The sequence below is a fragment of the Coffea eugenioides genome, unplaced genomic scaffold, assembly GCF_003713205.1.
Source record: "Coffea eugenioides isolate CCC68of unplaced genomic scaffold, Ceug_1.0 ScVebR1_2567;HRSCAF=3618, whole genome shotgun sequence".
Classification (NCBI taxonomy): Eukaryota; Viridiplantae; Streptophyta; class Magnoliopsida; order Gentianales; family Rubiaceae; genus Coffea; species Coffea eugenioides.
This window is the reverse complement of record NW_020863064.1, coordinates 1-22,570: the sequence shown is the minus strand read 5'-3', so window position 1 is coordinate 22,570 and position 22,570 is coordinate 1. Positions and strand designations below refer to the sequence as shown.

General features: G+C 42.3%; 38 non-coding genes and 3 pseudogenes across 38 annotated transcripts; all 41 read right to left on the bottom strand.

Moving 5' to 3' along the window:
• Positions 1 to 286: 286 nt before the first annotated feature.
• On the bottom strand, positions 287 to 405 carry LOC113756969 (annotated as a pseudogene).
• A 396-nt stretch (positions 406 to 801) lies between these two features.
• On the bottom strand, positions 802 to 920 carry LOC113756946. The gene has a single exon (XR_003466154.1). It is a non-coding gene; the product is annotated as a 5S ribosomal RNA (ribosomal RNA).
• A 416-nt stretch (positions 921 to 1,336) lies between these two features.
• On the bottom strand, positions 1,337 to 1,455 carry LOC113756968 (annotated as a pseudogene).
• A 415-nt stretch (positions 1,456 to 1,870) lies between these two features.
• On the bottom strand, positions 1,871 to 1,987 carry LOC113756964. Its single transcript, XR_003466171.1, has one exon. It is a non-coding gene; the product is annotated as a 5S ribosomal RNA (ribosomal RNA).
• A 419-nt stretch (positions 1,988 to 2,406) lies between these two features.
• On the bottom strand, positions 2,407 to 2,525 carry LOC113756935. Its single transcript, XR_003466143.1, has one exon. It is a non-coding gene; the product is annotated as a 5S ribosomal RNA (ribosomal RNA).
• Positions 2,526 to 2,941: 416 nt separating this feature from the next.
• On the bottom strand, positions 2,942 to 3,060 carry LOC113756934. Its single transcript, XR_003466142.1, has one exon. It is a non-coding gene; the product is annotated as a 5S ribosomal RNA (ribosomal RNA).
• A 416-nt stretch (positions 3,061 to 3,476) lies between these two features.
• Positions 3,477 to 3,595, bottom strand: LOC113756932. The gene has a single exon (XR_003466141.1). It is a non-coding gene; the product is annotated as a 5S ribosomal RNA (ribosomal RNA).
• Positions 3,596 to 4,011: 416 nt separating this feature from the next.
• Positions 4,012 to 4,130, bottom strand: LOC113756954. Its single transcript, XR_003466161.1, has one exon. It is a non-coding gene; the product is annotated as a 5S ribosomal RNA (ribosomal RNA).
• Positions 4,131 to 4,544: 414 nt separating this feature from the next.
• Positions 4,545 to 4,663, bottom strand: LOC113756937. Its single transcript, XR_003466145.1, has one exon. It is a non-coding gene; the product is annotated as a 5S ribosomal RNA (ribosomal RNA).
• Positions 4,664 to 5,079: 416 nt separating this feature from the next.
• LOC113756959 lies at positions 5,080 to 5,198 on the bottom strand. The gene has a single exon (XR_003466166.1). It is a non-coding gene; the product is annotated as a 5S ribosomal RNA (ribosomal RNA).
• Positions 5,199 to 5,614: 416 nt separating this feature from the next.
• On the bottom strand, positions 5,615 to 5,733 carry LOC113756931. The gene has a single exon (XR_003466140.1). It is a non-coding gene; the product is annotated as a 5S ribosomal RNA (ribosomal RNA).
• A 416-nt stretch (positions 5,734 to 6,149) lies between these two features.
• On the bottom strand, positions 6,150 to 6,268 carry LOC113756958. The gene has a single exon (XR_003466165.1). It is a non-coding gene; the product is annotated as a 5S ribosomal RNA (ribosomal RNA).
• A 416-nt stretch (positions 6,269 to 6,684) lies between these two features.
• LOC113756956 lies at positions 6,685 to 6,803 on the bottom strand. Its single transcript, XR_003466163.1, has one exon. It is a non-coding gene; the product is annotated as a 5S ribosomal RNA (ribosomal RNA).
• A 414-nt stretch (positions 6,804 to 7,217) lies between these two features.
• On the bottom strand, positions 7,218 to 7,336 carry LOC113756945. The gene has a single exon (XR_003466153.1). It is a non-coding gene; the product is annotated as a 5S ribosomal RNA (ribosomal RNA).
• A 416-nt stretch (positions 7,337 to 7,752) lies between these two features.
• Positions 7,753 to 7,871, bottom strand: LOC113756967 (annotated as a pseudogene).
• A 415-nt stretch (positions 7,872 to 8,286) lies between these two features.
• LOC113756936 lies at positions 8,287 to 8,405 on the bottom strand. Its single transcript, XR_003466144.1, has one exon. It is a non-coding gene; the product is annotated as a 5S ribosomal RNA (ribosomal RNA).
• A 415-nt stretch (positions 8,406 to 8,820) lies between these two features.
• LOC113756930 lies at positions 8,821 to 8,939 on the bottom strand. Its single transcript, XR_003466139.1, has one exon. It is a non-coding gene; the product is annotated as a 5S ribosomal RNA (ribosomal RNA).
• A 415-nt stretch (positions 8,940 to 9,354) lies between these two features.
• On the bottom strand, positions 9,355 to 9,473 carry LOC113756929. Its single transcript, XR_003466138.1, has one exon. It is a non-coding gene; the product is annotated as a 5S ribosomal RNA (ribosomal RNA).
• A 416-nt stretch (positions 9,474 to 9,889) lies between these two features.
• Positions 9,890 to 10,007, bottom strand: LOC113756940. The gene has a single exon (XR_003466148.1). It is a non-coding gene; the product is annotated as a 5S ribosomal RNA (ribosomal RNA).
• Positions 10,008 to 10,423: 416 nt separating this feature from the next.
• Positions 10,424 to 10,541, bottom strand: LOC113756938. Its single transcript, XR_003466146.1, has one exon. It is a non-coding gene; the product is annotated as a 5S ribosomal RNA (ribosomal RNA).
• Positions 10,542 to 10,957: 416 nt separating this feature from the next.
• On the bottom strand, positions 10,958 to 11,076 carry LOC113756950. Its single transcript, XR_003466157.1, has one exon. It is a non-coding gene; the product is annotated as a 5S ribosomal RNA (ribosomal RNA).
• A 416-nt stretch (positions 11,077 to 11,492) lies between these two features.
• Positions 11,493 to 11,611, bottom strand: LOC113756955. The gene has a single exon (XR_003466162.1). It is a non-coding gene; the product is annotated as a 5S ribosomal RNA (ribosomal RNA).
• Positions 11,612 to 12,006: 395 nt separating this feature from the next.
• On the bottom strand, positions 12,007 to 12,125 carry LOC113756944. The gene has a single exon (XR_003466152.1). It is a non-coding gene; the product is annotated as a 5S ribosomal RNA (ribosomal RNA).
• Positions 12,126 to 12,541: 416 nt separating this feature from the next.
• On the bottom strand, positions 12,542 to 12,660 carry LOC113756966. Its single transcript, XR_003466172.1, has one exon. It is a non-coding gene; the product is annotated as a 5S ribosomal RNA (ribosomal RNA).
• Positions 12,661 to 13,074: 414 nt separating this feature from the next.
• Positions 13,075 to 13,193, bottom strand: LOC113756943. The gene has a single exon (XR_003466151.1). It is a non-coding gene; the product is annotated as a 5S ribosomal RNA (ribosomal RNA).
• Positions 13,194 to 13,609: 416 nt separating this feature from the next.
• Positions 13,610 to 13,728, bottom strand: LOC113756928. Its single transcript, XR_003466137.1, has one exon. It is a non-coding gene; the product is annotated as a 5S ribosomal RNA (ribosomal RNA).
• Positions 13,729 to 14,143: 415 nt separating this feature from the next.
• On the bottom strand, positions 14,144 to 14,262 carry LOC113756942. The gene has a single exon (XR_003466150.1). It is a non-coding gene; the product is annotated as a 5S ribosomal RNA (ribosomal RNA).
• A 416-nt stretch (positions 14,263 to 14,678) lies between these two features.
• LOC113756970 lies at positions 14,679 to 14,797 on the bottom strand. The gene has a single exon (XR_003466173.1). It is a non-coding gene; the product is annotated as a 5S ribosomal RNA (ribosomal RNA).
• A 415-nt stretch (positions 14,798 to 15,212) lies between these two features.
• On the bottom strand, positions 15,213 to 15,330 carry LOC113756961. The gene has a single exon (XR_003466168.1). It is a non-coding gene; the product is annotated as a 5S ribosomal RNA (ribosomal RNA).
• Positions 15,331 to 15,746: 416 nt separating this feature from the next.
• On the bottom strand, positions 15,747 to 15,864 carry LOC113756960. The gene has a single exon (XR_003466167.1). It is a non-coding gene; the product is annotated as a 5S ribosomal RNA (ribosomal RNA).
• A 416-nt stretch (positions 15,865 to 16,280) lies between these two features.
• LOC113756953 lies at positions 16,281 to 16,399 on the bottom strand. The gene has a single exon (XR_003466160.1). It is a non-coding gene; the product is annotated as a 5S ribosomal RNA (ribosomal RNA).
• Positions 16,400 to 16,813: 414 nt separating this feature from the next.
• On the bottom strand, positions 16,814 to 16,932 carry LOC113756948. The gene has a single exon (XR_003466156.1). It is a non-coding gene; the product is annotated as a 5S ribosomal RNA (ribosomal RNA).
• Positions 16,933 to 17,346: 414 nt separating this feature from the next.
• Positions 17,347 to 17,466, bottom strand: LOC113756939. The gene has a single exon (XR_003466147.1). It is a non-coding gene; the product is annotated as a 5S ribosomal RNA (ribosomal RNA).
• Positions 17,467 to 17,888: 422 nt separating this feature from the next.
• LOC113756927 lies at positions 17,889 to 18,007 on the bottom strand. Its single transcript, XR_003466136.1, has one exon. It is a non-coding gene; the product is annotated as a 5S ribosomal RNA (ribosomal RNA).
• Positions 18,008 to 18,421: 414 nt separating this feature from the next.
• On the bottom strand, positions 18,422 to 18,540 carry LOC113756952. Its single transcript, XR_003466159.1, has one exon. It is a non-coding gene; the product is annotated as a 5S ribosomal RNA (ribosomal RNA).
• A 979-nt stretch (positions 18,541 to 19,519) lies between these two features.
• On the bottom strand, positions 19,520 to 19,638 carry LOC113756957. Its single transcript, XR_003466164.1, has one exon. It is a non-coding gene; the product is annotated as a 5S ribosomal RNA (ribosomal RNA).
• Positions 19,639 to 20,054: 416 nt separating this feature from the next.
• LOC113756947 lies at positions 20,055 to 20,173 on the bottom strand. The gene has a single exon (XR_003466155.1). It is a non-coding gene; the product is annotated as a 5S ribosomal RNA (ribosomal RNA).
• A 414-nt stretch (positions 20,174 to 20,587) lies between these two features.
• Positions 20,588 to 20,706, bottom strand: LOC113756941. The gene has a single exon (XR_003466149.1). It is a non-coding gene; the product is annotated as a 5S ribosomal RNA (ribosomal RNA).
• A 414-nt stretch (positions 20,707 to 21,120) lies between these two features.
• Positions 21,121 to 21,239, bottom strand: LOC113756962. The gene has a single exon (XR_003466169.1). It is a non-coding gene; the product is annotated as a 5S ribosomal RNA (ribosomal RNA).
• Positions 21,240 to 21,656: 417 nt separating this feature from the next.
• On the bottom strand, positions 21,657 to 21,773 carry LOC113756963. Its single transcript, XR_003466170.1, has one exon. It is a non-coding gene; the product is annotated as a 5S ribosomal RNA (ribosomal RNA).
• Positions 21,774 to 22,189: 416 nt separating this feature from the next.
• On the bottom strand, positions 22,190 to 22,308 carry LOC113756951. Its single transcript, XR_003466158.1, has one exon. It is a non-coding gene; the product is annotated as a 5S ribosomal RNA (ribosomal RNA).
• Positions 22,309 to 22,570: the final 262 nt, after the last annotated feature.

Genomic DNA, 22,570 nt, shown 5'->3' with positions numbered 1-22,570 from the left:
TATTTTTTTTTGTTATTGATTTGCACCCTGTTTTTTTCCATCTTCCCGCAACTCTAAATTATCATGAAATCAATCCTTCACGCTTGCGGTGATACATTTGCGCCGACAAATTTGAGCGACGATCCGGGCTTTGATCGAGCCGTACCGTTCCTGATTTGTCTCGCGCCTTCAGATCCTCCTTCACGCTTTGACAAGAAGCAAAATATTAAGCAATCGTTCCGAAGGACCTAAATTACTACAGGATAAAGAACGAATAGAAAATTTGAATTCCGAAGCAAAAAAGAGAGGGGTGCAACAAGAACAATTCCCAAGGGATCACCCATCCTAATACTGCTCACGCCCAAGCACGCTTAACTTCGGAGTTCTGATGGGATACGGTGCATTAGTGCTGGTATGATCTCACCCACAACGTTCCTTTCACTTTATTCTTTTAAACTACCCCGTCCAGCGAAGCAGTGTGGCTTTTCTAGACCGGAATTCATTTTAAGCGTCAATTGAAGCATTTTCCTCTTATCCTTTTATTTATTTACTTTATATTTTTTTTTGTTATTGATTTGCACCCTGTTTTTTTCCATCTTCCCGCAACTCTAAATTATCATGAAATCAATCCTTCACGCTTGCGGTGATACATTTGCGTCGACAAATTTGATCGAGCCGTACCGTTCCTGATTTGTCTCGCGCCTTCAGATCCTCCTTCACGCTTCGACAAGAAGCAAAATATTAAGCAATCGTTCCGACGGAGCTAAATTACTACAGGATAAAGAACGAATAGGAAATTTGGATTTCGAAACAAAAAAAAGAGGGGTGCAACAAGAAGAATTCCCAGGGGGTCACCCATCCTAGTACTACTCTCGCCCAAGCATGCTTAACTTCGGAGTTCTGATGGGATCCGGTGCATTAGTGCTGGTATGATCGTACCCGCCATGTTCCTTTCACTTTATTCTTTTAAACTACCCCGTCCTGCGAAGCAGTGTGGCTTTTCTAGACCGAAATTCATTTTAAGCGTCAATTCAAGCATTTTTCTCTTACCCTTTTGTTTATTTGCTTTCATATTTTTTTTTGTTATTGATTTGCACCCTGTTTTTTTCCCTCATCGCGCAACAATAAATTGTCATCAAATCAATCCATCACGCTAGCGCTGATACATTTGCGCCGACAAATTTGAGCGATGATCCGGGCTTTGATCGAGCCGTACCGTTCCTGAATTCTCTCGCGCCTTCAGATCCGCCTTCATCCTTCGAGAAGAAGCAAAATATAAAGCAATCGTTCCGAAGGACCTAAATTACTACAGGATAAAGAACGAATAGAAAATTTGAATTTCGAAGCAAAAAAGAGAGGGGTGCAACAAGAACAATTCCCAAGGGGTCACCCATCCTAATACTGCTCACGCCCAAGCACGCTTAACTTCGGAGTTCTGATGGGATACGGTGCATTAGTGCTGGTATGATCTCACCCACAACGTTCCTTTCACTTTATTCTTTTAAACTACCCCGTCCAGCGAAGCAGTGTGGCTTTTCTAGACCGGAATTCATTTTAAGCGTCAATTGAAGCATTTTCCTCTTATCCTTTTATTTATTTACTTTATATTTTTTTTTGTTATTGATTTGCACCCTGTTTTTTTCCATCTTCCCGCAACTCTAAATTATCATGAAATCAATCCTTCACGCTTGCGGTGATACATTTGCGCCGACAAATTTGAGCGACGATCCGGGCTTTGATCGAGCCGTACCGTTCCTAATTTGTCTCGCGCCTTCAGATCCTCCTTCACGCTTTGACAAGAAGCAAAATATTAAGCAATCGTTCCGAAGGACCTAAATTACTACAGGATAAAGAACGAATAGAAAATTTGAATTTCGAAACAAAAAAAAGAGGGGTGCAACAAGAGGAATTCCCAGGGGTCACCCATCCTAGTACTACTCTCGCCCAAGCATGCTTAACTTCGGAGTTCTGATGGGATCCGTGCATTAGTGCTGGTATGATCGCACCCGCCATGTTCCTTTCGCTTTATTCTTTTAAACTACCCCGTCCTGCGAAGCAGTGTGGCTTTTCTAGACCGAAATTCATTTTAAGCGTCAATTCAAGCATTTTCCTATTATCCTAAATATATTTATTTGCTTTCATATTTTTTTTTGTTATTGATTTGCCCCCTGTTTTTTTCCATCATCCCGCAACTCTAAATTATCACGAAATCAATCCTTCACACTTGCGCTGATACATTTGCGCCGACAAATTTGAGCGACGATTCGGGCTTTGATCGAGCCGTACCGTTCCTGATTTGTCTCGCGCCTTCAGATCCGCCTTCATGCTTCGAGAAGAAGCAAAATATAAAGCAATCGTTCCGAAGGACCTAAATTACTACAGGATAAAGAACGAATAGAAATTTTGAATTTCGAAACAAAAAAGAGAGGGGTGCAACAAGAGGAATTCCCAGGGGGTCACCCATCCTAGTACTACTCTCGCCCAAGCATGCTTAACTTCGGAGTTCTGATGGGATCCGGTGCATTAGTGCTGGTATGATCGCACCCGCCATGTTCCTTTCGCATTATTCTTTTAAACTACCCCGTCCAGCGAAGCAGTGTGGCTTTTCTAGACCAGAATTCATTTTAAGCGTCAATTGAAGCATTTTCCTCTTATGCTTTTATTTATTTACTTTATATTTTTTTTTGTTATTGATTTGCACCCTGTTTTTTTCCATCTTCCCGCAACTCTAAATTATCATGAAATCAATCCTTCACGCTTGCGGTGATACATTTGCGCCGACAAATTTGAGCGACGATCCGGGCTTTGATCGAGCCGTACCGTTCCTGATTTGTCTCGCGCCTTCAGATCCTCTTCACGCTTCGACAAGAAGCAAAATATTAAGCAATCGTTCCGAAAGGACCTAAATTACTACAGGATAAAGAACGAATAGGAAAATTTGAATTTCGAAACAAAAAAGAGGGGGGTGCAACAAGAGGAATTCCCAGGGGGTCACCCATCCTAGTACTACTCTCGCCCAAGCATGCTTAACTTCGGAGTTCTGATGGGATCCGGTGCATTAGTGCTGGTATGATCGCACCCGCCATGTTCCTTTCGCTTTATTCTTTTAAACTACCCCGTCCTGCGAAGCAGTGTGGCTTTTCTAGACCGAAATTCATTTTAAGCGTCAATTCAAGCATTTTTCTCTTATCCTTTTATTTATTTGCTTTCATATTTTTTTTTGTTATTGATTTGCCCCCTGTTTTTTTCCATCATCCCGCAACTCTAAATTATCATGAAATCAATCCTTCACACTTGCGCTGATACATTTGCGCCGACAAATTTGAGCGACGATTCGGGCTTTGATCGAGCCGTACCGTTCCTGATTTGTCTCGCGCCTTCAGATCCGCCTTCATGCTTCGAGAAGAAGCAAAATATAAAGCAATCGTTCCGAAGGACCTAAATTACTACAGGATAAAGAACGAATAGAAAATTTGAATTTCGAAACAAAAAAGAGAGGGGTGCAACAAGAGGAATTCCCAGGGGGTCACCCATCCTAGTACTACTCTCGCCCAAGCATGCTTAACTTCGGAGTTCTGATGGGATCCGGTGCATTAGTGCTGGTATGATCGCACCCGCCATGTTCCTTTCGCTTTATTCTTTTAAACTACCCCGTCCTGCGAAGCAGTGTGGCTTTTCTAGACCGAAATTCATTTTAAGCGTCAATTCAAGCATTTTTCTCTTATCCTTTTATTTATTTGCTTTCATATTTTTTTTTGTTATTGATTTGCACCCTATTTTTTTCCCTCATCGCGCAACAATAAATTGTCATGAAATCAATCCATCACGCTAGCGCCGATACATTTGCGCCGACAAATTTGAGCGATGATCCGGGCTTTGATCGAGCCGTACCGTTCCTGAATTCTCTCGCGCCTTCAGATCCGCCTTCATGCTTCGAGAAGAAGCAAAATATAAAGCAATCGTTCCGAAGGACCCAAATTACTACAGGATAAAGAACGAATAGAAAATTTGAATTTCGAAACAAAAAAGAGAGGGGTGCAACAAGAGGAATTCCCAAGGGGTCACCCATCCTAATACTGCTCACGCCCAAGCACGCTTAACTTCGGAGTTCTGATGGGATACGGTGCATTAGTGCTGGTATGATCGCACCCACAACGTTCCTTTCGCTTTATTCTTTTAAACTACCCCGTCCAGCGAAGCAGTGTGGCTTTTCTAGACCGGAATTCATTTTAAGCGTCAATTGAAGCATTTTCCTCTTATCCTTTTATTTATTTACTTTATACTTTTTTTGTTATTGATTTGCACCCTATTTTTTTCCATCATCCCGCAACTCTAAATTATCATGAAATCAATCCTTCACGCTTGCGGTGATACATTTGCGCCGACAAATTTGAGCGACGATCCGGGCTTTGATCGAGCCGTACCGTTCCTGATTTGTCTCGCGCCTTCAGATCCTCCTTCACGCTTCGACAAGAAGCAAAATATTAAGCAATCGTTCCGACGGAGCTAAATTACTACAGGATAAAGAACGAATAGGAAATTTGGATTTCGAAACAAAAAAGAGAGGGGTGCAACACGAGGACTTCCCAGGGGGTCACCAATCCTAGTACTACTCTCGCCCAAACACGCTTAATTTCGGAGTTCTGATGGGATCCGGTGCATTAGTGCTGGTATGATCGCACCCGCCATGTTCCTTTCGCTTTATTCTTTTAAACTACCCCGTCCTGCGAAGCAGTGTGGCTTTTCTAGACCGAAATTCATTTTAAGCGTCAATTGAAGCATTTTCCTATTATCCTTTTATTTATTTGCTTTCATATTTTTTTTTGTTATTGATTTGCCCCCTATTTTTTTCCATCATCCCGCAACTCTAAATTATCATGAAATCAATCCTTCACGCTTGCGCTGATACATTTGCGCCGACAAATTTGAGCGACGATCCGGGCTTTGATCGAGCCGTACCGTTCCTGATTTGTCTCGCGCCTTCAGATCCTCCTTCACGCTTCGACAAGAAGCAAAATATTAAGCAATCGTTCCGACGGAGCTAAATTACTACAGGATAAAGAACGAATAGGAAATTTGGATTTCGAAACAAAAAAGAGAGGGGTGCAACACGAGGACTTCCCAGGGGGTCACCAATCCAAGTACTACTCTCGCCCAAACACGCTTAATTTCGAAGTTCTGATGGGATCTGGTGCATTAGTGCTGGTATGATCGCACCCGCCATATTCCTTTCGCTTTATTCTTTTAAACTACCCCGTCCTGCGAAGCAGTGTGGCTTTTCTAGACCGAAATTCATTTTAAGCGTCAATTCAAGCATTTTCCTATTATCCTTTTATTTATTTGCTTTCATATTTTTTTTTGTTATTGATTTGCCCCCTGTTTTTTTCCATCATCCCGCAACTCTAAATTATCATGAAATCAATCCTTCACGCTTGCGCTGATACATTTGCGCCGACAAATTTGAGCGACGATCCGGGCTTTGATCGAGCCGTACCGTTCCTGATTTGTCTCGCGCCTTCAGATCCGCCTTCATGCTTCGAGAAGAAGCAAAATATAAAGCAATCGTTCCGAAGGACCTAAATTACTACAGGATAAAGAACGAATAGAAAATTTGAATTTCGAAACAAAAAAGAGAGGGGTGCAACAAGAGGAATTCCCAGGGGGTCACCCATCCTAGTACTACTCTCGCCCAAGCATGCTTAACTTCGGAGTTCTGATGGGATCCGGTGCATTAGTGCTGGTATGATCGCACCCGCCATGTTGCTTTCGCTTTATTCTTTTAAACTACCCCGTCCTGCGAAGCAGTGTGGCTTTTCTAGACCGAAATTCATTTTAAGTGTCAATTGAAGCATTTTCCTATTATCCTTTTATTTATTTGCTTTCATATTTTTTTTTGTTATTGATTTGCCCCCTATTTTTTTCCATCATCCCGCAACTCTAAATTATCATGAAATCAATCCTTCACGCTTGCGCTGATACATTTGCGCCGACAAATTTGAGCGACGATCCGGGCTTTGATCGAGCCGTACCGTTCCTGATTTGTCTCGCGCCTTCAGATCCTCCTTCACGCTTCGACAAGAAGCAAAATATTAAGCAATCGTTCCGACGGAGCTAAATTACTACAGGATAAAGAACGAATAGGAAATTTGGATTTCGAAACAAAAAAGAGAGGGGTGCAACACGAGGACTTCCCAGGGGGTCACCAATCCAAGTACTACTCTCGCCCAAACACGCTTAATTTCGAAGTTCTGATGGGATCTGGTGCATTAGTGCTGGTATGATCGCACCCGCCATATTCCTTTCGCTTTATTCTTTTAAACTACCCCGTCCTGCGAAGCAGTGTGGCTTTTCTAGACCGAAATTCATTTTAAGCGTCAATTCAAGCATTTTCCTATTATCCTTTTATTTATTTGCTTTCATATTTTTTTTTGTTATTGATTTGCCCCCTGTTTTTTTCCATCATCCCGCAACTCTAAATTATCATGAAATCAATCCTTCACGCTTGCGCTGATACATTTGCGCCGACAAATTTGAGCGACGATCCGGGCTTTGATCGAGCCGTACCGTTCCTGATTTGTCTCGCGCCTTCAGATCCTCCTTCACGCTTCGACACGAAGCAAAATATTAAGCAATCGTTCCGACGGAGCTAAATTACTACAGGATAAAGAACGAATAGGAAATTTGAATTTCGAAACAAAAAAGAGAGGGGTGCATCACGAGGACTTCCCAGGGGGTCACCCATCCTAATACTGCTTACGCCCAAGCACGCTTAACTTCGGAGTTCTGATGGGATACGGTGCATTAGTGCTGGTATGATCGCACCCATAACGTTCCTTTCGCTTTATTCTTTTAAACTACCCCGTCCAGCGAAGCAGTGTGGCTTTTCTGGACCGGAATTCATTTTAAGCGTCAATTGAAGCATTTTCCTCTTATCCTTTTATTTATTTACTTTATATTTTTTTTGTTATTGATTTGCACCCTGTTTTTTTCCATCATCCCGCAACTCTAAATTATCATGAAATCAATCCTTCACGCTTGCGGTGATACATTTGCGCCGACAAATTTGAGCGACGATCCGGGCTTTGATCGAGCCGTACCGTTCCTGATTTGTCTCGCGCCTTCAGATCCTCCTTCACGCTTCGACAAGAAGCAAAATATTAAGCAATCGTTCCGACGGAGCTAAATTACTACAGGATAAAGAACGAATAGGAAATTTGGATTTCGAAACAAAAAAAAGAGGGGTGCAACAAGAAGAATTCCCAGGGGGTCACCCATCCTAGTACTACTCTCGCCCAAGCATGCTTAACTTCGGAGTTCTGATGGGATCCGGTGCATTAGTGCTGGTATGATCGTACCCGCCATGTTCCTTTCACTTTATTCTTTTAAACTACCCCGTCCTGCGAAGCAGTGTGGCTTTTCTAGACCGAAATTCATTTTAAGCGTCAATTCAAGCATTTTTCTCTTACCCTTTTGTTTATTTGCTTTCATATTTTTTTTTGTTATTGATTTGCACCCTGTTTTTTTCCCTCATCGCGCAACAATAAATTGTCATCAAATCAATCCATCACGCTAGCGCTGATACATTTGCGCCGACAAATTTGAGCGATGATCCGGGCTTTGATCGAGCCGTACCGTTCCTGAATTCTCTCGCGCCTTCAGATCCGCCTTCATCCTTCGAGAAGAAGCAAAATATAAAGCAATCGTTCCGAAGGACCTAAATTACTACAGGATAAAGAACGAATAGAAAATTTGAATTTCGAAGCAAAAAAGAGAGGGGTGCAACAAGAACAATTCCCAAGGGGTCACCCATCCTAATACTGCTCACGCCCAAGCACGCTTAACTTCGGAGTTCTGATGGGATACGGTGCATTAGTGCTGGTATGATCTCACCCACAACGTTCCTTTCACTTTATTCTTTTAAACTACCCCGTCCAGCGAAGCAGTGTGGCTTTTCTAGACCGGAATTCATTTTAAGCGTCAATTGAAGCATTTTCCTCTTATCCTTTTATTTATTTACTTTATATTTTTTTTTGTTATTGATTTGCACCCTGTTTTTTTCCATCTTCCCGCAACTCTAAATTATCATGAAATCAATCCTTCACGCTTGCGGTGATACATTTGCGCCGACAAATTTGAGCGACGATCCGGGCTTTGATCGAGCCGTACCGTTCCTGATTTGTCTCGCGCCTTCAGATCCTCCTTCACGCTTTGAGAAGAAGCAAAATATAAGGCAATCGTTCCGAAGGACCTAAATTACTACAGGATAAAGAACGAATAGAAAATTTGAATTTCGAAACAAAAAAGAGAGGGGTGCAACAAGAGGAATTCCCAGAGGGTCACCCATCCTAGTACTACTCTCGCCCAAGCATGCTTAACTTCGGAGTTCTGATGGGATCCGGTGCATTAGTGCTGGTATGATCGCACCCGCCATGTTGCTTTCGCTTTATTCTTTTAAACTACCCCGTCCTGCGAAGCAGTGTGGCTTTTCTAGACCGAAATTCATTTTAAGCGTCAATTGAAGCATTTTCCTATTATCCTTTTATTTATTTGCTTTCATATTTTTTTTTGTTATTGATTTGCCCCCTGTTTTTTTCCATCATCCCGCAACTCTAAATTATCATGAAATCAATCCTTCACGCTTGCGCTGATACATTTGCGCCGACAAATTTGAGCGACGATCCGGGCTTTGATCGAGCCGTACCGTTCCTGATTTGTCTCGCGCCTTCAGATCCTCCTTCATGCTTCGAGAAGAAGCAAAATATAAGCAATCGTTCCGAAGGACCTAAATTACTACAGGATAAAGAACGAATAGAAAATTTGAATTTCGAAACAAAAAAGAGAGGGGTGCAACAAGAGGAATTCCCAGGGGGTCACCCATCCTAGTACTACTCTCGCCCAAGCATGCTTAACTTCGGAGTTCTGATGGGATCCGGTGCATTAGTGCTGGTATGATCGCACCCGCCATGTTCCTTTCGCATTATTCTTTTAAACTACCCCGTCCAGCGAAGCAGTGTGGCTTTTCTAGACCGGAATTCATTTTAAGCGTCAATTGAAGCATTTTCCTCTTATCCTTTTATTTATTTACTTTATATTTTTTTTTGTTATTGATTTGCACCCTGTTTTTTTCCATCTTCCCGCAACTCTAAATTATCATGAAATCAATCCTTCACGCTTGCGGTGATACATTTGCGCCGACAAATTTGAGCGACGATCCGGGCTTTGATCGAGCCGTACCGTTCCTAATTTGTCTCGCGCCTTCAGATCCTCCTTCACGCTTTGACAAGAAGCAAAATATTAAGCAATCGTTCCGAAGGACCTAAATTACTACAGGATAAAGAACGAATAGAAAATTTGAATTTCGAAACAAAAAAAAGAGGGGTGCAACAAGAGGAATTCCCAGGGGGTCACCCATCCTAGTACTACTCTCGCCCAAGCATGCTTAACTTCGGAGTTCTGATGGGATCCGGTGCATTAGTGCTGGTATGATCGCACCCGCCATGTTCCTTTCGCTTTATTCTTTTAAACTACCCCGTCCTGCGAAGCAGTGTGGCTTTTCTAGACCGAAATTCATTTTAAGCGTCAATTCAAGCATTTTCCTATTATCCTTTTATTTATTTGCTTTCATATTTTTTTTTGTTATTGATTTGCCCCCTGTTTTTTTCCATCATCCCGCAACTCTAAATTATCATGAAATCAATCCTTCACGCTTGCGCTGATACATTTGCGCCGATAAATTTGAGCGACGATTCGGGCTTTGATCGAGCCGTACCGTTCCTGATTTGTCTCGCGCCTTCAGATCCGCCTTCATGCTTCGAGAAGAAGCAAAATATAAAGCAATCGTTCTGAAGGACCTAAATTACTACAGGATAAAGAACGAATAGAAATTTTGAATTTCGAAACAAAAAAAAGAGGGGTGCAACAAGAGGAATTCCCAGGGGTCACCCATCCTAGTACTACTCTCGCCCAAGCATGCTTAACTTCGGAGTTCTGATGGGATCCGGTGCATTAGTGCTGGTATGATCGCACCCGCCATGTTCCTTTCGCTTTATTCATTTAAACTACCCCGTCCTGCGAAGCAGCGTGGCTTTTCTAGACCGAAATTCATTTTAAGCGTCAATTCAAGCATTTTTCTCTTATCCTTTTATTTATTTGCTTTCATATTTTTTTTTGTTATTGATTTGCACCCTGTTTTTTTCCCTCATCGCGCAACAATAAATTGTCATGAAATCAATCCATCACGCTAGCGCCGATACATTTGCGCCGACAAATTTGAGCGATGATCCGGGCTTTGATCGAGCCGTACCGTTCCTGAATTCTCTCGCGCCTTCAGATCCGCCTTCATGCTTCGAGAAGAAGCAAAATATAAAGCAATCGTTCCGAAGGACCCAAATTACTACAGGATAAAGAACGAATAGAAAATTTGAATTTCGAAACAAAAAAGAGGGGGGTGCAACAAGAGGAATTCCCAGGGGTCACCCATCCTAGTACTACTCTCGCCCAAGCATGCTTAACTTCGGAGTTCTGATGGGATCCGGTGCATTAGTGCTGGTATGATCGCACCCGCCATGTTCCTTTCGCTTTATTCTTTTAAACTACCCCGTCCTGCGAAGCAGTGTGGCTTTTCTAGACCGAAATTCATTTTAAGTGTCAATTGAAGCATTTTCCTATTATCCTTTTATTTATTTGCTTTCATATTTTTTTTTGTTATTGATTTGCCCCCTATTTTTTTCCATCATCCCGCAACTCTAAATTATCATGAAATCAATCCTTCACGCTTGCGCTGATACATTTGCGCCGACAAATTTGAGCGACGATCCGGGCTTTGATCGAGCCGTACCGTTCCTGATTTGTCTCGCGCCTTCAGATCCTCCTTCACGCTTCGACAAGAAGCAAAATATTAAGCAATCGTTCCGACGGAGCTAAATTACTACAGGATAAAGAACGAATAGGAAATTTGGATTTCGAAACAAAAAAGAGAGGGGTGCAACACGAGGACTTCCCAGGGGGTCACCAATCCAAGTACTACTCTCGCCCAAACACGCTTAATTTCGAAGTTCTGATGGGATCCGGTGCATTAGTGCTGGTATGATCGCACCCGCCATATTCCTTTCGCTTTATTCTTTTAAACTACCCCGTCCTGCGAAGCAGTGTGGCTTTTCTAGACCGAAATTCATTTTAAGCGTCAATTCAAGCATTTTCCTATTATCCTTTTATTTATTTGCTTTCATATTTTTTTTTGTTATTGATTTGCCCCCTGTTTTTTTCCATCATCCCGCAACTCTAAATTATCATGAAATCAATCCTTCACGCTTGCGCTGATACATTTGCGCCGACAAATTTGAGCGACGATCCGGGCTTTGATCGAGCCGTACCGTTCCTGATTTGTCTCGCGCCTTCAGATCCTCCTTCACGCTTCGACACGAAGCAAAATATTAAGCAATCGTTCCGACGGAGCTAAATTACTACAGGATAAAGAACGAATAGGAAATTTGAATTTCGAAACAAAAAAGAGAGGGGTGCATCACGAGGACTTCCCAGGGGGTCACCCATCCTAATACTGCTTACGCCCAAGCACGCTTAACTTCGGAGTTCTGATGGGATACGGTGCATTAGTGCTGGTATGATCGCACCCATAACGTTCCTTTCGCTTTATTCTTTTAAACTACCCCGTCCAGCGAAGCAGTGTGGCTTTTCTGGACCGGAATTCATTTTAAGCGTCAATTGAAGCATTTTCCTCTTATCCTTTTATTTATTTACTTTATATTTTTTTTGTTATTGATTTGCACCCTGTTTTTTTCCATCATCCCGCAACTCTAAATTATCATGAAATCAATCCTTCACGCTTGCGGTGATACATTTGCGTCGACAAATTTGATCGAGCCGTACCGTTCCTGATTTGTCTCGCGCCTTCAGATCCTCCTTCACGCTTCGACAAGAAGCAAAATATTAAGCAATCGTTCCGACGGAGCTAAATTACTACAGGATAAAGAACGAATAGGAAATTTGGATTTCGAAACAAAAAAAAGAGGGGTGCAACAAGAAGAATTCCCAGGGGGTCACCCATCCTAGTACTACTCTCGCCCAAGCATGCTTAACTTCGGAGTTCTGATGGGATCCGGTGCATTAGTGCTGGTATGATCGTACCCGCCATGTTCCTTTCACTTTATTCTTTTAAACTACCCCGTCCTGCGAAGCAGTGTGGCTTTTCTAGACCGAAATTCATTTTAAGCGTCAATTCAAGCATTTTTCTCTTACCCTTTTGTTTATTTGCTTTCATATTTTTTTTTGTTATTGATTTGCACCCTGTTTTTTTCCCTCATCGCGCAACAATAAATTGTCATCAAATCAATCCATCACGCTAGCGCTGATACATTTGCGCCGACAAATTTGAGCGATGATCCGGGCTTTGATCGAGCCGTACCGTTCCTGAATTCTCTCGCGCCTTCAGATCCGCCTTCATCCTTCGAGAAGAAGCAAAATATAAAGCAATCGTTCCGAAGGACCTAAATTACTACAGGATAAAGAACGAATAGAAAATTTGAATTTCGAAGCAAAAAAGAGAGGGGTGCAACAAGAACAATTCCCAAGGGGTCACCCATCCTAATACTGCTCACGCCCAAGCACGCTTAACTTCGGAGTTCTGATGGGATACGGTGCATTAGTGCTGGTATGATCGCACCCACAACGTTCCTTTCACTTTATTCTTTTAAACTACCCCGTCCAGCGAAGCAGTGTGGCTTTTCTAGACCGGAATTCATTTTAAGCGTCAATTGAAGCATTTTCCTCTTATCCTTTTATTTATTTACTTTATATTTTTTTTTGTTATTGATTTGCACCCTGTTTTTTTCCATCTTCCCGCAACTCTAAATTATCATGAAATCAATCCTTCACGCTTGCGGTGATACATTTGCGCCGACAAATTTGAGCGACGATCCGGGCTTTGATCGAGCCGTACCGTTCCTGATTTGTCTCGCGCCTTCAGATCCTCCTTCACGCTTTGACAAGAAGCAAAATATTAAGCAATCGTTCCGAAGGACCTAAATTACTACAGGATAAAGAACGAATAGAAAATTTGAATTTCGAAACAAAAAAGAGGGGGTGCAACAAGAGGAATTCCCAGGGGGTCACCCATCCTAGTACTACTCTCGCCCAAGCATGCTTAACTTCGGAGTTCTGATGGGATCCGGTGCATTAGTGCTGGTATGATCGCTACCCGCCATGTTCTTTCGCTTTATTCTTTTAAACTACCCCGTCCTGCGAAGCAGTGTGGCTTTTCTAGACCGAAATTCATTTTAAGCGTCAATTCAAGCATTTTCCTATTATCCTTTTATTTATTTGCTTTCATATTTTTTTTTGTTATTGATTTGCCCCCTGTTTTTTTCCATCATCCCGCAACTCTAAATTATCATGAAATCAATCCTTCACACTTGCGCTGATACATTTGCGCCGACAAATTTGAGCGACGATTCGGGCTTTGATCGAGCCGTACCGTTCCTGATTTGTCTCGCGCCTTCAGATCCGCCTTCATGCTTCGAGAAGAAGCAAAATATAAAGCAATCGTTCCGAAGGACCTAAATTACTACAGGATAAAGAACGAATAGAAATTTTGAATTTCGAAACAAAAAAGAGAGGGGTGCAACAAGAGGAATTCCCAGGGGGTCACCCATCCTAGTACTACTCTCGCCCAAGCATGCTTAACTTCGGAGTTCTGATGGGATCCGGTGCATTAGTGCTGGTATGATCGCACCCGCCATGTTCCTTTCGCATTATTCTTTTAAACTACCCCGTCCAGCGAAGCAGTGTGGCTTTTCCAGACCGGAATTCATTTTAAGCGTCAATTGAAGCATTTTCCTCTTATCCTTTTATTTATTTACTTTATATTTTTTTTTGTTATTGATTTGCACCCTGTTTTTTTCCATCTTCCCGCAACTCTAAATTATCATGAAATCAATCCTTCACGCTTGCGGTGATACATTTGCGCCGACAAATTTGAGCGACGATCCGGGCTTTGATCGAGCCGTACCGTTCCTAATTTGTCTCGCGCCTTCAGATCCTCCTTCACGCTTTGACAAGAAGCAAAATATTAAGCAATCGTTCCGAAGGACCTAAATTACTACAGGATAAAGAACGAATAGAAAATTTGAATTTCGAAACAAAAAAGAGGGGGGTGCAACAAGAGGAATTCCCAGGGGGTCACCCATCCTAGTACTACTCTCGCCCAAGCATGCTTAACTTCGGAGTTCTGATGGGATCCGGTGCATTAGTGCTGGTATGATCGTACCCGCCATGTTCCTTTCGCTTTATTCTTTTAAACTACCCCGTCCTGCGAAGCAGTGTGGCTTTTCTAGACCGAAATTCATTTTAAGCGTCAATTCAAGCATTTTCCTATTATCCTTTTATTTATTTGCTTTCATATTTTTTTTTGTTATTGATTTGCCCCCTGTTTTTTTCCATCATCCCGCAACTCTAAATTATCATGAAATCAATCCTTCACGCTTGCGCTGATACATTTGCGCCGACAAATTTGAGCGACGATTCGGGCTTTGATCGAGCCGTACCGTTCCTGATTTGTCTCGCGCCTTCAGATCCGCTTTCATGCTTCGAGAAGAAGCAAAATATAAAGCAATTGTTCCGAAGGACCTAAATTACTACAGGATAAAGAACGAATAGAAAATTTGAATTTCGAAACAAAAAAGAGAGGGGTGCAACAAGAGGAATTCCCAGGGGGTCACCCATCCTAGTACTACTCTCGCCCAAGCATGCTTAACTTCGGAGTTCTGATGGGATCCGGTGCATTAGTGCTGGTATGATCGCACCCGCCATGTTCCTTTCGCTTTATTCTTTTAAACTACCCCGTCCTTCGAAGCAGTGTGGCTTTTCTAGACCGAAATTCATTTTAAGCATCAATTCAAGCATTTTCCTATTATCCTTTTATTTATTTGCTTTCATATTTTTTTTTGTTATTGATTTGCCCCCTGTTTTTTTCCATCATCCCGCAACTCTAAATTATCATGAAATCAATCCTTCACGCTTGCGCTGATACATTTGCGCCGACAAATTTGAGCGACGATCCGGGCTTTGATCGAGCCGTGCCGTTCCTGATTTGTCTCGCGCCTTCAGATCCGCCTTCATGCTTCGAGAAGAAGCAAAATATAAAGCAATCGTTCCGAAGGACCTAAATTACTACAGGATAAAGAACGAATAGAAAATTTGAATTTCGAAACAAAAAAAGAGGGGTGCAACAAGAGGAAATCCCATGGGTCACCCATCCTAGTACTACTCTCGCCCAAGCATGCTTAACTTCGGAGTTCTGATGGGATCCGGTGCATTAGTGCTGGTATGATCGCACCCGCCATGTTCCTTTCGCTTTATTCTTTTAAACTACCCCGTCCTGCGAAGCAGTGTGGCTTTTCTAGACCGAAATTCATTTTAAGCGTCAATTCAAGCATTTTTCTCTTATCCTTTTATTTATTTGCTTTCATATTTTTTTTTGTTATTGATTTGCACCCTGTTTTTTTCCCTCATCGCGCAACAATAAATTGTCATGAAATCAATCCATCACGCTAGCGCCGATACATTTGCGCCGACAAATTTGAGCGATGATCCGGGCTTTGATCGAGCCGTACCGTTCCTGAATTCTCTCGCGCCTTCAGATCCGCCTTCATGCTTCGAGAAGAAGCAAAATATAAAGCAATCGTTCCGAAGGACCCAAATTACTACAGGATAAAGAACGAATAGAAAATTTGAATTTCGAAACAAAAAAAAGAGGGGTGCAACAAGAGGAAATCCCATGGGTCACCCATCCTAGTACTACTCTCGCCCAAGCATGCTTAACTTCGGAGTTCTGATGGGATCCGGTGCATTAGTGCTGGTATGATCGCACCCGCCATGTTCCTTTCGCTTTATTCTTTTAAACTACCCCGTCCTGCGAAGCAGTGTGGCTTTTCTAGACCGAAATTCATTTTAAGCGTCAATTCAAGCATTTTTCTCTTATCCTTTTATTTATTTGCTTTCATATTTTTTTTTGTTATTGATTTGCACCCTGTTTTTTTCCCTCATCGCGCAACAATAAATTGTCATGAAATCAATCCATCACGCTAGCGCCGATACATTTGCGCCGACAAATTTGAGCGATGATCCGGGCTTTGATCGAGCCGTACCGTTCCTGAATTCTCTCGCGCCTTCAGATCCGCCTTCATGCTTCGAGAAGAAGCAAAATATAAAGCAATCGTTCCGAAGGACCCAAATTACTACAGGATAAAGAACGAATAGAAAATTTGAATTTCGAAACAAAAAAGAGAGGGGTGCAACAAGAGGAATTCCCAAGGGGTCACCCATCCTAATACTGCTCACGCCCAAGCACGCTTAACTTCGGAGTTCTGATGGGATACGGTGCATTAGTGCTGGTATGATCGCACCCACAACGTTCCTTTCGCTTTATTCTTTTAAACTACCCCGTCCAGCGAAGCAGTGTGGCTTTTCTAGACCGGAATTCATTTTAAGCGTCAATTGAAGCATTTTCCTCTTATCCATTTATTTATTTACTTTATACTTTTTTTGTTATTGATTTGCACCCTATTTTTTTCCATCATCCCGCAACTCTAAATTATCATGAAATCAATCCTTCACGCTTGCGCTGATACATTTGCGCCGACAAATTTGAGCGACGATCCGGGCTTTGATCGAGCCGTACCGTTCCTGATTTGTCTCGCGCCTTCAGATCCTCCTTCACGCTTCGACAAGAAGCAAAATATTAAGCAATCGTTCCGACGGAGCTAAATTACTACAGGATAAAGAACGAATAGGAAATTTGGATTTCGAAACAAAAAAGAGAGGGGTGCAACACGAGGACTTCCCAGGGGGTCACCAATCCAAGTACTACTCTCGCCCAAACACGCTTAATTTCGAAGTTCTGATGGGATCCGGTGCATTAGTGCTGGTATGATCGCACCCGCCATATTTCTTTCGCTTTATTCTTTTAAACTACCCCGTCCAGCGAAGCAGTGTGGCTTTTCTAGACCGGAATTCATTTTAAGCGTCAATTGAAGCATTTTCCTCTTATCCTTTTATTTATTTACTTTATATTTTTTTTGTTATTGATTTGCACCCTGTTTTTTTCCATCATCCCGCAACTCTAAATTATCATGAAATCAATCCTTCACGCTTGCGCTGATACATTTGCGCCGACAAATTTGAGCGACGATCCGGGCTTTGATCGAGCCGTACCGTTCCTGATTTGTCTCGCGCCTTCAGATCCTCCTTCACGCTTCGACAAGAAACAAAATATTAAGCAATCGTTCCGACGGAGCTAAATTACTACAGGATAAAGAACGAATAGGAAATTTGGATTTCGAAACAAAAAAGAGAGGGGTGCAACACGAGGACTTCCCAGGGGGTCACCCATCCTAGTACTACTCTCGCCCAAGCACGCTTAACTTCGGAGTTCTGATGGGATCCGGTGCATTAGTGCTGGTATGATTCGCACCCTGCCATATCCTTTAAAGCTTTTATTCTTTTAATTACCCGCCCAGCGAAGCAGTGTGGCTTTTTCTAAGACCGGGAATTCATTTTTAATCGTCAATTGAAGCAGTTTTTCCTCTTATCCTTTTATTTATTTACTTTATATTTTTTTTTTGTTATTGATTTGCACCCTGTTTTTTCCATCATCCCGCAACTCTAAATTATCATAAAATCAATCCTTCACGCTTGCGGTGATACATTTGCGCCGAAAAATTTGAGCGACGATCCGGGCTTTGATCGAGCCGTACCGTTCCTGATTTGTCTCGCGCCTTCAGATCCTCCTTCACGCTTCGACAAGAAGCAAAATATTAAGCAATCGTTCCGACGGAGCTAAATTACTACAGGATAAAGAACGAATAGGAAATTTGGATTTCGAAAGAAAAAAGAGAGGGGTGCAACACGAGGACTTCCCAGGGGGTCACCCATCCTAGTACTACTCTCGCCCAAGCATGCTTAACTTCGGAGTTCTGATGGGATCCGGCGCATTAGTGCTGGTATGATCGCACCCGCCATATTCCTTTCGCTTTATTCTTTTAAACTACCCCGTCCTGCGAAGCAGTGTGGCTTTTCTAGACCGAAATTCATTTTAAGCGTCAATTCAAGCATTTTCCTCATATCCTTTTATTATTACTTTATTATTTTTTGTTATTGATTTGCACCCTTTTTTCCATTCATCCCGGCAACTCTAAATTATCATGAAATCAATCCCTTCAACGCTTGCGGTGATACATTTGCGCCGACAAATTTGAGCGACGATCCGCGCTTGATCGAAGCCGTACCGTTCCTAATTTGTCGTCGCAGCCTTCAGATCCGCCTTCATGCTTCGAGAAGAAGCAAAATATAAAGCAATCGTTCCGAAGGACCTAAATTACTACAGGATAAAGAACGAATAGAAAATTTGAATTTCGAAACAAAAAAGAGAGGGGTGCAACACGAGGACTTCCCAGGGGGTCACCAATCCTAGTACTACTCTCGCCCAACCACGCTTAATTTCGGAGTTCTGATGGGATCCGGTGCATTAGTGCTGGTATGATCGCTCCCGCCATATTCCTTTCGCTTTATTCTTTTAAACTACCCCGTCCTGCGAAGCAGTGTGGCTTTTTTAGACCGAAATTCATTTTAAGCGTCAATTCAAGCATTTTTCTCTTATCCTTATATTTATTTGCTTTCATATTTTTTTTTGTTATTGATTTGTACCCAATTTTTTTTCGTCATCGCGCAACAATAAATTGTCATGAAATTAATCCATCACGCTTGCGCTGATACATTTGCGCCGACAAATTGAGCGATTGAATCCTGGCTTTGATCGACCGTCCCGTTCCTGAATTTCTCTTCGCGCCTTTCAAGATTCCGCCCTTCATGCTTCGAGAAAAGAAGCAAAACTATAAAGCAATCGTTCCGAGGACCTAAATTACTACAGGATAAAGAACGAATAGAAATTTGAATTTCGAAACAAAAAAAGAGAGGGTGCAACAAGAGGAATTCCCAGTGGGTCACCCATTCCTTAATTACTGCTCAACGGGGCCCAAAAAGGCACGCTTAACTTCGGAGTTCTATGGGATACGGTTGCATTATGCCTCGGATATGATCGCACCCACACGTTTCCTTTTCGCTTATTTCTTTTTAAACTACCCCGTTCCAGCGAAGCAGTGTGGCTTTTCTAGACCGGAATTCATTATTAAGCGTCAATGAAGCATTTTCTCTTATCCTTTTATTTATTTACTTATACTTTTTTTGTTATTGATTTGCACCCTATTTTTTGTTCCATCATCCCGCAACTCTAAATTTATCATGAAATCAATCCTTCTACGCTTGCGGTGATAATTTGCGCCGACAAATTTTGAGCGGACGACCGGGCTTTGATCGAGCCGTACCGTTTCCTGATTTTGTCTCGCCGCCTTTCAGATCCTCCTTCACGCTTCGGACAAGAAGCAAAATATTAAGCAATCGTTCCGACGGAGCTAAATTACTACAGGATAAAGAACGAATAGGAAATTTGGATTTCGAAACAAAAAAGAGAGGGGTGCAACACGAGGACTTCCCAGGGGGTCACCAATCCAAGTACTACTCTCGCCCAAACACGCTTAATTTCGAAGTTCTGATGGGATCTGGTGCATTAGTGCTGGTATGATCGCACCCGCCATATTCCTTTCGCTTTATTCTTTTAAACTACCCCGTCCTGCGAAGCAGTGTGGCTTTTCTAGACCGAAATTCATTTTAAGCGTCAATTCAAGCATTTTCCTATTATCCTTTTATTTATTTGCTTTCATATTTTTTTTTGTTATTGATTTGCCCCCTGTTTTTTTCCATCATCCCGCAACTCTAAATTATCATGAAATCAATCCTTCACGCTTGCGCTGATACATTTGCGCCGACAAATTTGAGCGACGATCCGGGCTTTGATCGAGCCGTACCGTTCCTGATTTGTCTCGCGCCTTCAGATCCTCCTTCACGCTTCGACAAGAAGCAAAATATTAAGCAATCGTTCCGACGGAGCTAAATTACTACAGGATAAAGAAAGAATAGGAAATTTGGATTTCGAAACAAAAAAGAGAGGGGTGCAACACGAGGACTTCCCAGGGGGTCACCAATCCAAGTACTACTCTCGCCCAAACACGCTTAATTTCGAAGTTCTGATGGGATCCGGTGCATTAGTGCTGGTATGATCGCACCCGCCATATTCCTTTCGCTTTATTCTTTTAAACTACCCCGCCCAGCGAAGCAGTGTGGCTTTTCTAGACCGGAATTCATTTTAAGCGTCAATTGAAGCATTTTCCTCTTATCCTTTTATTTATTTACTTTATATTTTTTTTGTTATTGATTTGCACCCTGTTTTTTTCCATCATCCCGCAACTCTAAATTATCATGAAATCAATCCTTCACGCTTGCGGTGATACATTTGCGCCGACAAATTTGAGCGACGATCCGGGCTTTGATCGAGCCGTACCGTTCCTAATTTGTCTCGCGCCTTCAGATCCTCCTTCACGCTTTGACAAGAAGCAAAATATTAAGCAATCGTTCCGAAGGACCTAAATTACTACAGGATAAAGAACGAATAGAAAATTTGAATTTCGAAACAAAAAAGAGGGGGGTGCAACAAGAGGAATTCCCAGGGGGTCACCCATCCTAGTACTACTCTCGCCCAAGCATGCTTAACTTCGGAGTTCTGATGGGATCCGGTGCATTAGTGCTGGTATGATCGTACCCGCCATGTTCCTTTCGCTTTATTCTTTTAAACTACCCCGCCCAGCGAAGCAGTGTGGCTTTTCTAGACCGGAATTCATTTTAAGCGTCAATTGAAGCATTTTCCTCTTATCCTTTTATTTATTTACTTTATTTTTTTTTTGTTATTGATTTGCACCCTGTTTTTTTCCATCATCCCGCAACTCTAAATTATCATGAAATCAATCCTTCACGCTTGCGGTGATACATTTGCGCCGACAAATTTGAGCGACGATCCGGGCTTTGATCGAGCCGTACCGTTCCTAATTTGTCTCGCGCCTTCAGATCCTCCTTCACGCTTTGACAAGAAGCAAAATATTAAGCAATCGTTCCGAAGGACCTAAATTACTACAGGATAAAGAACGAATAGAAAATTTGAATTTCGAAACAAAAAAGAGGGGGGTGCAACAAGAGGAATTCCCAGGGGGTCACCCATCCTAGTACTACTCTCGCCCAAGCATGCTTAACTTCGGAGTTCTGATGGGATCCGGTGCATTAGTGCTGGTATGATCGCACCCGCCATGTTCCTTTCGCATTATTCTTTTAAACTACCCCGTCCTGCGAAGCAGTGTGGCTTTTCTAGACCGAAATTCATTTTAAGCGTCAATTCAAGCATTTTCCTATTATCCTTTTATTTATTTGCTTTCATATTTTTTTTTTGTTATTGATTTGCCCCCCGTTTTTTTCCATCATCCCGCAACTCTAAATTATCATGAAATCAATCCTTCACGCTTGCGCTGATACATTTGCGCCGACAAATTTGAGCGACGATCCGGGCTTTGATCGAGCCGTGTCGTTCCTGATTTGTCTCGCGCCTTCAGATCCGCCTTCATGCTTCGAGAAGAAGCAAAATATAAAGCAATCGTTCCGAAGGACCTAAATTACTACAGGATAAAGAACGAATAGAAAATTTGAATTTCGAAACAAAAAAAAGAGGGGTGCAACAAGAGGAATTCCCAGGGGTCACCCATCCTAGTACTACTCTCGCCCAAGCATGCTTAACTTCGGAGTTCTGATGGGATCCGTGCATTAGTGCTGGTATGATCGCACCCGCCATGTTCCTTTCGCTTTATTCTTTTAAACTACCCCGTCCTGCGAAGCAGTGTGGCTTTTCTAGACCGAAATTCATTTTAAGCGTCAATTCAAGCATTTTCCTATTATCCTTTTATTTATTTGCTTTCATATTTTTTTTTGTCATTGATTTGCCCCCTGTTTTTTTCCCTCATCCCGCAATTCTAAATTATCATGAAATCAATCCTTCACACTTGCGCTGATACATTTGCGCCGACAAATTTGAGCGACGATTCGGGCTTTGATCGAGCCGTACCGTTCCTGATTTGTCTCGCGCCTTCAGATCCGCCTTCATGCTTCGAGAAGAAGCAAAATATAAAGCAATCGTTCCGAAGGACCTAAATTACTACAGGATAAAGAACGAATAGAAAATTTGAATTTCGAAACAAAAAAGAGAGGGGTGCAACAAGAGGAATTCCCAGGGGGTCACCCATCCTAGTACTACTCTCGCCCAAGCATGCTTAACTTCGGAGTTCTGATGGGATCCGGTGCATTAGTGCTGGTATGATCGCACCCGCCATGTTCCTTTCGCATTATTTTTTAAACTACCCCGTCCTGCGAAGCAGTGTGGCTTTTCTAGACCGAAATTCATTTTAAGCGTCAATTCAAGCATTTTCCTATTATCCTTTTATTTATTTGCTTTCATATTTTTTTTTTGTTATTGATTTGCCCCCCGTTTTTTTCCATCATCCCGCAACTCTAAATTATCATGAAATCAATCCTTCACGCTTGCGCTGATACATTTGCGCCGACAAATTTGAGCGACGACGATCCGGGC